Source organism: Zingiber officinale, chromosome 4A (assembly GCF_018446385.1).
Source record: "Zingiber officinale cultivar Zhangliang chromosome 4A, Zo_v1.1, whole genome shotgun sequence".
NCBI classification, from domain to species: domain Eukaryota; kingdom Viridiplantae; phylum Streptophyta; class Magnoliopsida; order Zingiberales; family Zingiberaceae; genus Zingiber; species Zingiber officinale.
The window spans coordinates 24,487,797-24,503,734 of NC_055992.1; positions in this window are offsets into that span (position 1 = coordinate 24,487,797).

Below are 15,938 nucleotides of genomic sequence, written 5' to 3' on the forward strand. Positions count from 1 at the left end.
GGCCGGCCACGAGCTCACAGCCGCCATCTTGGATGGTCACGACCTTGCAATCATGAGCTTGGTCGACCCTGAGCTCGTGACCCCGAGCTTGGACGACCCTGAGCTAACAATCACGAGCTTGGGCAGCCTTGAGCTCATTGCCACAATTGCTTGGCTGACCCTGAGCTCTCTACCATGAGCTTGGCCGACATTAAGCCGCGACGTCAACCTTGGCTATGAGACCTCAACCAACTAGTTAGTTGTAACGTTTAGGATAAAAACCTAAATACGATTCTTGATTATTTTAACCTAGGATCTGCCTCAAGTATCGGGGTACCAGAGACCGAGGCGACCCGGTCGCTGATTGCAAGTAGCGTTGACCAGAGAACTTCTGACGACTTAGTCAACATAGAAGTCATCTCAGCATACCCCTCTTTGGGCCATAGCAATTCGGTTAACATTCCATCCGCCTCATCCGGCGATTTATCTGACTCAGATTCCAGACAGGATCAATATGGTTCGACTAAAAACAGACATTTCTCTCCTACTATATAAACTAGAGCGCATATTTTCATCCAATTTTTAGATTCAATGGAATATTTATCAGTATATTTACTATAAGAGGCACAAATAGCTAGTCTGATGTAGTATAGATGAATGTATCCATTCGAATGGTTTTTAAGAAAATTAAAGAGTAATATTCGTAATAAAGCAAGAGTTGAGAGATCAATATGTAATGCTTATCTGGTTGAAAAGACATCTTCTTTCTGCTCCTATTATTTTGCTGATAATGTAAAAATCAGACATCACAAGTTTCCTAGAAATTCTGATGATGCTCAGTTGATAGACCCATCGATACTTTCTATTTCAAGTTTTCTAGTAAGTTAATGGGTGCATATATTTCTAGATGGTTAACTCAAGGAGAATACCATGTTGTAAGAATATACATACTCTTAAATTGTGATGAGGTCAAACCCTACATAAAGTAAGTTGACTTCTCTAATCAAATATTTATCCCCTAGATAATTTGTTTGCTTGATATCCCAATTATTTTAAAATTTTCCTTCTTTCCTAGCTTGTACAAAAAATAACTATATCTATAAACTCTATCAATAGGTGCAAGTGAGGTAGCTGAAAAGTTAGAGGCTGAATTTGTATTATGGTTTCAAATATATGTAAGTTAGAGAATTTTTAAAATTTTCTAGTTCATGTGTATTAAGTCGGGTCCTAATTTATATTATAACTATTTTTATAGGTAAAAGGCCATAGAATATTAAAAGTGCAAAATAATAAGAGAATGAATCTTACATCAGGACTCATCCATAAAATACTAGTGCACTCTGGTTACTATGTTAATGGTCTTAAATTCCATGTGGCACAATGAGATTCATGAAGATTAATCTATAATTCTGGTATTTACATCAAAGGATCTATGGATAACAGTAACACTGGGTTTGATTACTATGGTAGACTTGACAAAATCAAAGAGGTTGAATATCCTACATTATCTATAAAAAAGTGTGTGTTATTCAAATGTTCATGGTATGATTTAACCCTAAGAATAGGTACTAGAATACATTCAAATTATAATTTAGTTGAGGTTAATGCAAATAAAAGTTTAACAAGTTTGAACCTTTCATTTTTGAGGTACAACCATATCATGTTTTCTATCTTGAATACCTTATGAAGATAAGAAGATCTATTGAAAAGGCTTGAGCAAATAGAAATATAAATTCAGGTGGTCTGACTACCAGAACCGCTCGACATAAGTCAGGATCCAGATCTATTGTTGAGCATGTCATAGATCTGGTGAGTTTAATTTAAAGTTATACTTTATAACAAATTTTATATTTATTATCAAACTGGTATAATTTTATCTCAAATTATTTATATATGCATGAACGTGATCTAGCCCGATAGGCCACATGTGTGGAGGTCTTTCTCAAGACCCCATAAGAAGAACGATGGGACATTTATCGACTCTCGATCCTAGGTCATACATGTAAGATTATTAACTTTATTACATTCAATCATTTCTATCTTTATTAACTTTAGTAATGATGATCAAATTGGATATTAATTATATTATATTTTTCCACACATGAGCAAATGGCAAATAGAGTGGCTCAGACATCTCATGAACCAGTAGAGGGGGAGTCATAGCCTCTATCCACCAATGTGCTAAATGAGATCTTTATGGTATCAGAGCAGTTTCGATCTTGTTTCGATTTATGATTATTTTCGAGTTAATCTGATACCAATTTTTGGTATCAGAGTGGGTTTGTAATGCTTGTTTTTCACATTTTGAATTTTTGAGTTAATCTGATACCAATTTAGTGGTATCAGAGCCAAGTTGCGAAGCCTTTTTTTTTATGTTTCAGATTTTGCAATTTGTTTGCATGTTTTGGATTTTCGAATTAATCTGATACTAATTTAAGGTATCAGAGCGGGGTTCACGATGTCTGTTCTTTGTTTCTCGTGTTATGGATTTTCGTGAGTTGGTTTCGCGATATGATTTTTGAGTTTTGGGATCATGCAGCGGCAGGACATCTCTAGGCTATAGGAGGTACGTTTGTAAATTGTTATCATACATATTTATTAGTACTTGGGTAGTTGTTTATACCAAGTGTACTTGTTTAGTTGTTTATATCATGTGTTTATACCATGTATGATTTGTGTGGTGTCAGCCATTGGTTAGATCAGATATGGTGATATGTTGTCTTTTTATAATCTATTAGTGGATATTAGACTTGATGGTCTATTATTTAGTCTTTGATGTTGATAGTAACTTAAGGAGTATAATGCCTTGATATTTATGGAGTTGGTGGTTTTAGTTGAAGATTAGATTACAGACTTTGTGCCAGTGATCTTATTTTTGGGTATGTTTGTTGTACGGACATAAGGAGTCCTTGATATGGCTATTTAGGTTTACAGTGCCCTAGATATTTTTATGGACCCGATGTATAGAGTATTGATTTACTCGCTTTGGTTTAATCGGTAGGAGACCGACTTACTCTTTCATAGGTCTAAGGCTCCCTGTATATTTAGCAATTATGGAAAGGGAAAATGCAGAGGAAGATATTGTGAACTTTGAAGTCTGATTCTCGGTGTGTCAACAAGTGAAGGTAGAATATCAGAGTGGCGTAGTGGAAGCAAGATGAGTCCATAATCCACAGAAGCATCCTTTTCAGTTAAGGATTTGATCATGACACTATGATGGACTAGTATATGTTGGTTCAGCGGGGACCGGCAAGAGGGGGGTGAATTACCTACAGACAAAAATTATACCCTCCTCAAAGCTTTCCAACTCTTAAAATAAAGCAACAATATTAAATCAACTACAGAAATAAAAGGAGACAGAAATTAACCTGGTTACAACCAAGAGGGTTGTTAATCCAAGGCAGTAAGAAAAGCACAGTAAGAAAAACTCCTTCTCAGAAGGCGGAGAAGCCTTTTACACTTTGACAACACAATAGTTGCTTAAACAGAGATTACTAGAGTTGTTATTTCGTTCGTGATCGTTATTCTGTAAAGCTTCTCGAGACCCTCTTTATATAGGAGTTCTAGAACTTATCGGATGACTTGATCTTCGGGATCGGTCGACCTATCCCCAGGTTCGGTCGACCGAACCTGCTGTACCTGCCCAGTCTTCTGTCCAGGTGCAGTCTCTGTGGATCGAGCTTAGGTTCTGTCGACCTATCCTTTTGTTCGGTCGACCGATCGGCCAACGGTCTCCAGCTGAGCTGGCCCGACCAAACTGCTCGACTGAGTCTCTGGATAAACGTTGGTTCGGTCGACCAATCAAGAGGTTCGGTCGACCGATCAGTCCCCCAACGGCTGGCTTGCTGACGTGGCTTCTGACGTGTCACCAGCGGTTGGTCTTCTGAGGATTGGGGTTCGGTCGACCGATCATGGGGTTCGGTTGACCGAACCGTTGACAAGTCAACTCCAGTTGACTTACTTCGGTTCGGCTCCTTGGGTGATTACGGCCATCAGGAATAGGGCTCACCCGAACCCAGTTCCCGGCCTTCTCCTCGAGTAGGCTTCCGTCCGGCTTCTCGTCCCTCGAATGTCGTGCACGTTCTTCTCGCTCCACCGGAGTACTCTTCCGCAGCTCTCTCGTCCTTCGGACGCACCGAGCCCGTCGGCTCCCTTCCCGTGCCGTCCTTCTCGCTAGCTGCGTCTTCCGCTCGACTTCCTGTGCTCCTAAGTTCCTGCACACTCAAACACAGGGGTCAGACAAAATGCATGACCTAACCAACTTGGTTGATCACATCAAAACTACCACGGGGTCCAACAATCTCCCCCTTTTTGATGTGCATCAACCCAAGTTCAAGTTAGGGTTAAAAATAGACCTACGTAATTTTAAGAAAATAACTAAACTAACAGGTATAGCATAAATTTGCAATTAATAAAATTGCAACACAGTTTAGAGAAGAAGCAGATTAAAATTTTAAAATTTTTCTTAACTCCCCCTAAACTTGTACTTATCTTTATTCTCCCCCTTTGATCACAGGAAAAATGGGGGCAAACAAGTTACAAAAGTTGAATTAGGTTTAACTTAAAAAAATTTTTGAGTGTAAAAAAAAAATTTCTAGGTTAAGATGAATTTTTTAGAATTTTCAAAGGAAAATTTCTTAGTTAAAATTTCAGGAAACAATTTTTCAAAAAAAAAAAATTAAAGAGTTCCTATGGATATGTTTAAAAAAACTTTTCAAAACATTGTTTAATTCTAATATTAATGCTTTTATCAGAAGGTTAATTAAACATTTTTATTTCGATATTTCGGCTTCCAGGTCGTGGCGAGACACTAGGCCTTCTTGGTTATTGGAGCAACAACCACTTCCTTAGACAAAGCTTCCATAAAGAAACTCAAATTTTAATTATCTCACTGTAAGCTTTTAATTTTTGAAAAAATTAATCAAGTACATATTTTGGAACCCAGTAAAGGTTCCTTCCTACGAGATTCTTTAAAAACATAGGGGGTATATAACTTTTAGAAATTTTCCTAAGTTGACCCTGATGTTGTTTAATGTACCAATTCAATTTTCCATAAATTTTAACTTTTGATTTTGGAAATCTATTTAAGCATGCATCAGTTTTCAATTTTTCAATTTCTAATTTTAATTTATCATTCTCTTATTTTAGATGATCATACATTTCTAACGGGCATGCTCTTGCTAGGTTCAACTTTAGTTCAGCATTCTCATTTTCTAATTGATCTAACTCTCTAGAAAGAGACTTGATAAATTTAAAAGATTGAGTTGGGGTTAGATTGCGTACCTTACTTACCTGTTCTGGTGACGCTCCCCTTTCACTGTTGCTTTCTTTTTCTGATGTTCCTCCCCCTTCATCAATGTTCATTTCTGAGCTAGATGTTTCTTCTAGCTGATGGTTGGCCATCAGTGCTAGTCCCGAGAATTCTTCGACTTCTGACTCGGAGGATGAAGATCGCCTTCAGATTTTTGTGCTTGGAGGAATCTGGTTTCTTGTACTTGGTCTTTGTCTTCTCCTTTTGCTTGCTCTTCAATTTCGGGCAGTCATCCTTGATATGCCCTTCTTTGTTGCAGTTGTAGCAACAAATCGTTCTTCTTTTTCTCTCATGCCTCTGCGATCTAAATTTGTTAGATTTAAAAAATTTATTGAAGCGTCTTACCAGTAGTGTCGCTTCTGATTCGTCGACCGAGGCTTCGGAGTCAGAACTGTTTATTTTTGCCTTTAAGGCAATGTTCTGACTGGTCTTCTCTACTCCATTGAGCTCTGAAACTCGAGATTCGTGAAGTTCAAAAGTGGAAAATAATTGTTCTAAACTACTTACCTCGAGGTCCTTAGAGATGTAGTATACATCTACTAAGGAGGCTTACTCTGGAGTTCTGGGGAAAGTGTTGAGCGCATACCGGATAGAGTCACGGTTCGTTACCTCTTCTCCAAGATTAGTTAGTTGCGTGATCAGCTCTTTGATCCTTGCTTGGAGCTGCGCTACCTTCTCGCCTTGGTTCATCCGGAGGTTCGTCAACTGGTTCCGGAGGATGTCGCGCCTCGCTAGCTTTGCTTCGGAGGTACCTTCATGGAGCTCCAGGAATTTCTCCCAGAGATCTTTCGCGGAGTCGTAACTTCCGATCCGATTTACCTCCTGAGGTGATAGTACACTGAGTAGATGGAACTCAGTCTTTCCGTTAGCGACGAAGTCGGCTTGCTCCTTCTTGCTCCATGTGTTTTCTTCGTTATCTTTCGGCGCTGCAAAACCATATTTCATAGTAATTAAAATATCAAAGTATGTTTTAAAGAATACCTCCATTTTTCGCTTCCATGTAGCGAAATCTCCGTCGAACTTCGGGGGATGGATGTTCGCGCCGGCCATTGTTCTGATCTTTGTGCTTCAGATGGCGGTTAGTCCCTCTGAGGCTGTTGGGCTCTGATACTACTTGTTGGTTCAGCGGGGACCGACAAGAGGGGGGTGAATTGCCTACAGACAAAAATTATACCCTCCTCAAAGCTTTCCAACTCTTAAAATAAAGCAACAATATTAAATCAACTACAGAAATAAAAGGAGACAGAAATTAACCTGGTTACAACCAAGAGGGTTGTTAATCCAGGGCAGTAAGAAAAGCACAGTAAGAAAAACTCCTTCTCAGAAGGCGGAGAAGCCTTTTACACTTTGACAGCACAGTAGTTGCTTAACAGAGATTACTAGAGTTGCTATTTCGTTCGTGATCGTTATTCTGTAAAGCTGCTCGAGACCCTCTTTATATAGGAGTTCTAGAGCTTATCGGATGACCTGATCTTCGGGATCAGGTTTTGACTCGAGAGGGATCGGTCGACCGATCCCCAGGTTCGGTCGACCAAACCTGCTGTACCTGCCCAGTCTTCTGTCCAGGTGCAGTCTCTGTGGATCGAGCTTAGGTTCGGTCGACCAATCCTTTTGTTCGGTCGACCGATCAGCCAACGGTCTCCAGCTGAGTTGGCCCGACCAAACTGCTCGATTGAGTCTCTGGATAAACGTTGGTTCGGTCGACCAATCAAGAGGTTCAATCGACCGATCAGTCCCCCAACGGCTGGCTTGCTGACGTGACTTCTGACGTGTCACCAGTGGTTGGTCTTCTGAGGATTGGGGTTTGGTCGACCGATCATGGGGTTCGGTCGACCGAACCGTTAACAAGTCAACTCCAGTTGACTTGCTCCGGTTCGGTTCCTTGGGTGATTGCGGTCATCCGGAATAGGGCTCACCCGAACCCAGTTCCCGGCCTTCTCCTTGAGCAGGCTTCCGTCTGGCTCCTCGTCCCTCGAACGTCGTGCACGTTCTTCTCGCTCCACCGGAGTACTCTTCCGCAGCTCTCTCGTCCTTCGGACGCACCAAGCCCGTCGGCTCCCTTCCCATGTCGTCCTTCTCACTAGCTGCGTCTTCCGCTCGACTTCCTGTGCTCCTAAGTTCCTGCACACTCAGACACAGGGGTCAGACAAAACGCAGGACCTAACCAACTTGGTTGATCACATCAAAACTACCACGGGGTCCAACAGTATATGGGTGTGCTATTGGGTTGTTACCCTTAGATGAGAACTCCTGAGTTGAGTAGTAAATTTGGGGACCAAATTTTTATTAGTGGGGGAAAATATAAAATACGGTGCCCAAATAATAATTAAATAATAAGTATTATTGGAGAAATAACCTTATTGGAATTTTTAGAAATTTTCGGGGATTTAATCAGAGGTCGTAGGACATATTTTGAGGGGATAAAATTATAAGATTTGGAAAAGGTATGTTTGGAATATCCAAATATGGGAGTTGATTGAGAAATTAATCTAGGGTTTAATCAAAATTCCCCTAAGTTATAAAAAGAATCTCCCCGTGCCCTAACCCCCCACGTGGCCAACCCCCATTCCCCGAGCCATCCCGCGACGCCGCCACCGCCGCATCTCCCTCTCCTCTACCAAGGGTCGGTGGCTCCATCCTTCACCGTCGCCGGACGTCCGACCCTCTCTTCCCCCTCTCCATCTTCTTCTACCTTCATCCAAATCGAGTTGGACGCCCAGCTTCTCCTCACGGACAGAAGGGCAGAGAGCATCTCCGGCCAGTACTGCTGTCGCTGCTAGAGGAAGCACTTCCGACCACCTTCATCCGCTGGCCTCTCCTCACGGCAGCACCAGAGATGCTGCACCACCGCCGGTCGCGACGAGCCCCAACCGTCGGCCTCGCCTCCTCACGCGAGCACCACAGCCAGCGGTCCTCTTCCCTCTGAGCCGTGCCCTAACCGATCCGGTAAGTAGATTCTTCTAGTATGTACAAATCAATGTTTTGTTGGTATGATCGTGAGATGAATCGGAGGTTATACCCGTTAGGGCATCGAGGTTATGTTTTCTATCTTGTTCCTCTCATTCCTGCTGCGAATTTGGGTCTTCTCAAGCTAGTTGTGATATAGTGGACAGATTTTTGGTGTAGGGTACTGGATTTGGTTTCATGTTCTCGTGTTGAGATGAATTGCAGTTCTGTGACATGTTTTGATGGTGTATTTAGCTGTGGTGTTCTTGTTTTGTGGTAGTTACGGTTTTGGTCAGATTTGGGGAAAGGGATGTGAGTCGATCTTGATGTGATTTTTGTTCGGCAAGACAACTTTGGATTTCTGGGCAAATTTGTATATTCTAAATCAACCTCAATATTCTTTTGGTTTCGATAGATAGCCTTGGATTCTGGATAGATTTGGAAGATTGTGAGATGATTTCGATATTGGTTTTATTTTGGCATGCTAGTCTTAGATTCTTGGATGGATTTGGAAGTGATGAACTTATTTGGATGTTGTTCTTGATTCTTTGTGGTCACTTGGGATTTGTTTGGACAAATTTAGTAGGTAGGTAGCAAGAATCCAATGTGGGTTTGCTTTATGTGATGGCTTCAGTTGGGATTGAAGATGGTGAACCTTTGTTTACGTATTCATGCTTATTGTAATAGGTTTGGATCTGGATGAAGTTAAAGTTGTGTTTAAAATGATTTTTTTTCATTGTGCTTTTGGTTGGGATCTGTTGAGATTTAGGCTTCTCCAAGCTAGCTACAATATTGTGGGCTTAATAAAAAGGTTGATTGTATTAGGGCTAGGCAATGGTCGTGTTCCGAATAGGGCTAGCCTAATTGGTTTAGAGATTGGTTTAGTTATTTGATTCATATGAGAGTAACTAAATAATATCGATTGATGCAGGGTTCTGATTGAGGGCGAGCAGCACAACGTGGATTTTATTCTGATACGATCGACAAGTAAAGGCGGGTATTTCTTACTTTGATTATTTAGTTCATTGAACTTAGTGCATGAATTATTTTGGATAAGGACGGCTTTCCCTTGACTCCACTCGTAATTTTTCCTGTGCTTGATACTTCCACTCAAAACCTTCGAGATATTCGTTTTTATGTTCATACAGTCTCTTGTTGTTATCAATGATATTTAGCGGATATGAGATACCCACCTTGTATGTTTTGCTTGTTATTTGCTTATGTACCGTATTAAGTATGCTGACTTTATGTAGTATACCTTTTACCTGACTTTTGCTTATGTTTATATGATGACTGCTGCATTGTACGCGTCATGTCATTGCATGCATGCAGGCGACCACTTCTTCCTTGTGGGGGAGTGAGCCGTCGGGCCGCGCCGCACACTCGGCCACTCATGGGTAGTGGTAGCTGGAGGAGATGCCGCTTGTCCTGTCATGCCGCACTCGGCCACTCATGGGTAGTGGTAGCTGGAGTTGTGAGAAGTAGGGATCCCCTTCGCTTGGTAGCTAGATAGCTACTTAGCACCTGTCCATCCGGTCACTCGAGAGGAGTGGCCGCCTTTGAGTGGTACAATTGTCATCGATCCGACCTCTCGACCATACAGGGGTCGTGGTGCAGAGAGGTGGGCGGGGTGACCATTCGTGAATACGCTGTTATCATTATTTCTGCTGATGTTGTTGTTGCTACTTTTGCTGTTGTTACTAGCTTATGCTGCTGTTGCTTGCTTCTGCTGCTGTTGCTTGCTTCTGCTACTGGTATTAGTTTATGTGGTTGTTGCTCATTTATGTCGCTATGCTTGCTTATGTTGAGATATGCCCTCATTGTAAGTGTTTAGTCCTTGGTTTACCTATTGGAAGTTTGTATATACCTTACATATTACCTCTGTAGTTATGAGCAGTATTGTAGCAGGTTAGTACTACTTTTGACCTTTTATTACCTAGCCTAGGGTATGAATTCAAGTATGAGAATATATTATAGTTTTATTTTAGTATCTGCTATTTTCTTTATGAGACTGTATACTCTTGGCTCACTATTTGTATATTATGTTCATGCACTATCTTCCCTATACCCGCTGAGTTCCAATACTCACCACCTTGCAAATTGGTTTTCTTTCGCCAGGTAGCAGTAGATGATTCATGGATGCTTGGAGAGATGCCGGCTGCCAGTCTTGGGTCCTGCATTATATCGGTTTTATCTCTGCTTTACTTGTATTTTTATTATCTAATGGTTTTAATATTGTATGAATTGGTCTGTGTTTGGAGTTTGATTCGTGGTGTTTTGCTTTCGTGATCTTGTGGTCGTGTAAGCCTAATTGGCTAGTGAACTTTAGTTATGGATTGTGGGTTGTCTCTGTGTTTTCCGCTGTGCATGTTTACTTTCACCCGTGTAGGCTTATTAAACTGCATGGTTGTGTATATATTCCAGCCGAATATGGCTGATGGTTATATAGATGTATTGTGTATATTTATTGTTTCAGATTGTCACCCGTACAGGGGAGATGCTGTCGGATTTTTGTCTGGCAAGGACTCATCTGGGGCGTGATAAGCCGACATCTCTCCAAGCATCCATGAATCATCTACTGCTACTTGGCGAAAGAAAACCAATTTGCAAGGTCGTGAGTATTGGAACTCAGCGGGTATAGGGAAGATAGTGCATGAACATAATATACAAATAGTGAGTCAAGAGTATACAGTCTCATAAAGAAAATAGCAGATACTAAAATAAAACTATAATATATTCTCGTACCTGAATCCATACCCTAGGCTAGGTAATAGAAGGTCAGAAGTAGTACTAACCTGCTACAATACTGCTCATAACTACAGAGGTAATATGTAAGGTATATACAAACTTCCAATAGGTAAACCAAGGACTAAACACTTACAACGAGGGTATATCTCAACATAAGCAAGCATATAGACATAAATGAGCAACAACCACATAAATTAATACTAGCAGCAGAAGCAAGCAACAGCAGCATAAGCTAGTAACAACAGCAAAAGTAGCAACAACAGCATCAGCAGAAATAATGATAACAGCGTATTCACGAATGGTCACCCCGCCCACCTCTCTGCACCACGACCCCTGTATGGTCGAGAGGTCGGATCGATGACAATTGTACCACTCAAAGGCGGCCACTCCACTCGAGTGACCGGATGGACAGGTGCTAAGTAGCTATCTAGCTACCAAGCGAAGGGGATCCCTACTTCTCACAACTCCAGCTACCACTACCCATGAGTGGCCGAGTGCGGCACGACAGGACAAGCGGCATCTCCTCCAGCTACCACTACACATGAGTGGCCGAGTGTGCGGCGCGGCCCGACGGCTCACTCCCCCACAAGGAAGAAGTGGTCGCCTGCATGCATGCAATGACATGACGCGTACAATGCAGCAGTCATCATATAAACATAAGCAAAAGTCAGGTAAAAGGTATACTACATAAAGTCAGCATACTTAATACGGTACATAAGCAAATAACAAGCAAAACATACAAGGTGGGTATCTCATATCCGCTAAATATCATTGATAACAACAAGAGACTGTATGAACATAAAAACGAATATCTCGAAGGTTTTGAGTGGAAGTATCAAGCACAGGAAAAATTACGAGTGGAGTCAAGGGAAAGCCGTCCTTATCCAAAATAATTCATGCACTAAGTTCAATGAACTAAAGAATCAAAGTAAGAAATACCCGCCTTTACTTGTCGATCGTATCAGAATAAAATCCACGTTGTGCTGCTCGCCCTCAATCAGAACCCTACATCAATCGATATTATTTAGTTACTCTCATATAAATCAAATAACTAAACCAATCTCTAAACCAATTAGGCTAGCCCTATTCGGAACACGACCATTGCCTAGCCCTAATACAATCAACCTTTTTATTAAGCCCACAATATTGTAGCTAGCTTGGAGAAGCCTAAATCTCAACAGATCCCAACCAAAAGCACAATGAAAAAAAATCATTTTAAACACAACTTTAACTTCGTCCAGATCCAAACCTATTACAATAAGCATGAATACGTAAACAAAGGTTCACCATCTTCAATCCCAACCGAAGCCATCACATAAAGCAAACCCACATTGGATTCTTGCTACCTACCTACTAAATTTGTCCAAACAAATCCCAAGCGACCACAAAGAATCAAAAACAACATCCAAATAAGTTCATCACCTCCAAATCCATCCAAGAATCTAAGACTAGCATGCCAAAATAAAACCAATATCGAAATTATCTCACAATCTTCCAAATCTATCTAGAATCCAAGGCTATCTGTCGAAACCAAAACAATATTGAGGTTGATTCAAAATATACAAATCTGCCCAGAAATCCAAAGTTGTCTTGCCGAATAAAAACCACATCAAGATCGACTCACAACCCTTTCCCCAAATCTGACCAAAACCGTAACTACCACAAAACAAGAACACCACAGCTAAACACACCATCAAAACATGTCACAGAACTGCAATTCATCTCAACACGAGAACATGAAACCAAATCCAGTACCCTACACCAAAAATCTGTCCACTATATCACAACTAGCTTGAGAAGACCCAAATTCGCAGCAGGAATGAGAGGAACAAGATAGAAAACATAACCTCGATGCCCTAACGGGTATAACCTCCGATTCATCTCACGATCATACCAACAAAACATTTATTCGTACATACTAGAAGAATCTATTTACCGTATCGGTTAGGGCACGGCTCAGAGGGAAGAGGACTGGTGCTGCCGTGAGGAGAGGCCAGCGGATGAAGGTGGTCGGAAGTGCTCCCTCCAGCAGCGACAGCAGTACTGGCCGGAGATGCTCTCTGCCCTTCTGTCCGTAAGGAGAAGCTGGGCGCCTAACTCGATTTGGATGAAGGTAGAAGAAGATGGAGAGGGGGAAGAGAGGGTCGGACGTCCGGCGACGGTGAAGGATGGAGCCACCGACCCTTGGTAGAGGAGAGGGAGGTGCGGCGGTGGCGGCGTCGCGGGATGGCTCGGGGAAAAGGGGTTGGCCGCGTGGGGGGTTAGGGCACGTGGAGATTTTTTTTATAACTTAGGGAAATTTTGATTAAACCCTAGATTAATTTTTCAATCAACTCCCATATTTGGGTATTCCAAACAGACCTTTTCCAAATCTTATAATTTTATCCTCTCAAAATATGTCCTACGACCTCTGATTAAATCCCCGAAAATTTCTAAAAATGTCTAAAAATTTCAATAAGGTTATTTCTCCAATAGTACTTATTATTTAATTATTATTTGGGCGACGTATTTTACACATCTCATGAACCAGTAGAGGGGGGTCATAGCCTCTATCCACCAATGTGCTAAATGAGATCTATTATGATGTTGTCGATGGATAGACAAAAAAAATCTTCCCTCTATGGCCTTAGCTCTCAGGCAAAGTTGCATCTGATCGGTTGAGGACCCCTAGGGGTCATGCTAGTTCCTCTTCTTTTATTCAGGTGCAGTCTTTAATACTTAAAAATCAAGAACTAAGACTCAACTAGCCTCAATGGATCAGAGGATAGTTAATATGGATCAATGGATGGCCACTGAGGAATAGAGCTAATGACCAGAGAAGAGACAAGGAGGATCGGAGGAGGGTCGAACGTGACATAAATAATAAAGCTCTATTCGCCCATATGCGAATGGTCATGGCTAATTTCACCCAGACCCAGATCCAAACCTAGACACCACATGATTTTGAGTCATAGGAAACTTAAGACCCATCAAACCATCTTGATTAGCTTTTCTGAGATTTATTCAACTACAACTTAATTTTTTATTTATTATACATAGATCATGCAACATATATTTATTATATTTTGATATTCCGTCAGAAGAATTTATTATGGAAATTGACTTTCCATTGGAAAATATTACTATAGAATTTAAATTTCATCGATATACATCGACAGAATTTAATTTCCATTAGTAAAACTATTTCCGACAAATAACTATCTGACAAATTATTTTCCATGATAATTTCATCACTAAACAAATACACCAATAGAATATTTTTTCTGGTAATCCTGATTTTTTTTTAATGATTTGTATAGTTATTATTATACACCTTTATATATATATATATATATATATAATCTTCTAATTCTAATTGTATATTATGAAAACTTAAGATTATTTATAAAGAAAATTAGAAGGGTATTAAATGAAATGTATTTAACTTACCATAAAAGCTATAGTCACGAACAAGCAAAAATTAGGGCACAATAAACATATCACATACAAACTTTAGTCATACCGGTGCTCATTGGATCGAGTCAATCAAGTAGAGTCTCATACAGTGAGCTTCATATAAAATAAATAAACTTAATTTTTAAATAGGTTTAGAAGGCATGCACCTTTCGCCCTCATATGAAATTTCTTGCTCAGATGAAAGGTGAAATAGTCCGGTTCAAATGACAAATATAAATATTTTTGAAAACTTCAACACATACATGATAATTGAAAAGTAATATGAGAATTAATATGTAATATTCAAATTGTGTTCCATTATTTATATTATGTTAGAATGATATAAATTATAATATTATAAAATATTTAACTAATAAATTTTATTTTTTATATCAATTTGTCCTCTTAATTCTATTTTTTATCTCAATTTTTTTCTAATTTTTAAAAATATATTATAGTTTTTATATTTTTAAACTATAATTTTATGTTTAGTGAAGATTTGTTCAAGCTTATGTTAAGTGACAAAAGTTAACGTATCAAGTCGTGCCAAGCATGACTTCATGTAATGTCTTGTGTTGGATCCTAGCAGTTCTTTCGAGACGATCTAGTGACTAACGTATGAAGTGTTATCATCATGAGATCTGTGGTTTGAATATCGATAAAGTCGAGGTAAATATTTTCTTTATGTTCTAGTCACTATTTCAAAGACTAGTAGTCGTCCGTGATTTACCCCTTCCATGTTGGCCCTAGGACGAGTTGACAAGGGCGCTAAAAACAAACATATTCACTTTTTATCACCATTATATTAGATCCTAACAAACCTATCGAAACTTAACTGTACTTAGCTCTAGGCCCTTTTTTGCCATCTCTAATCTAATATTCCCACCTAAGTGAATCCATCAAAATTAATACATTAATTATAAATTGAAATATATATATATATATATATATCGTGCGCGCCCGCACAGTGCGCAACTGTGCGCGCGCGCACGATATCAATCGGATTTTTTTTTTATTTTTTGATTTTTTTAATATTTTTAATTAAAAAAATCAATTAAAAAATAAACATTTTCTTATATAAATCTCTAATACATTAATATATCCCCTCAACATATTACAATACTCAATAAATACTTAAATTTATTTTATTTTAATTTCTTTTTTAAACTAAACATTATAATATAATTGGGAAACCTAAACCCCAGAGATAAAATCTAAAAAAAAAATAGCTTTAATAATATAACCCAAAGCCTGAACTCTAGAGGTAAAATCTAAAAAAAATAGCTTTGATACTATAACCCAAAGCTTGAACCCTAAATAGCTTTGATACTATAACCCAAAGCTTGAACCTTAGAGGTAAAATCTTAAAAAAAATAGCTTTGATACTATAACTCAAAACCTGAACCCTAAAAATAAAATTTTAAAAAGAATATTTTAATTATTTTTTTAATTCAAAAATTAATTATAAAAAAATAACAAAACACAGACATTTGGAATTAAAAAAATAATATTTCTTTAT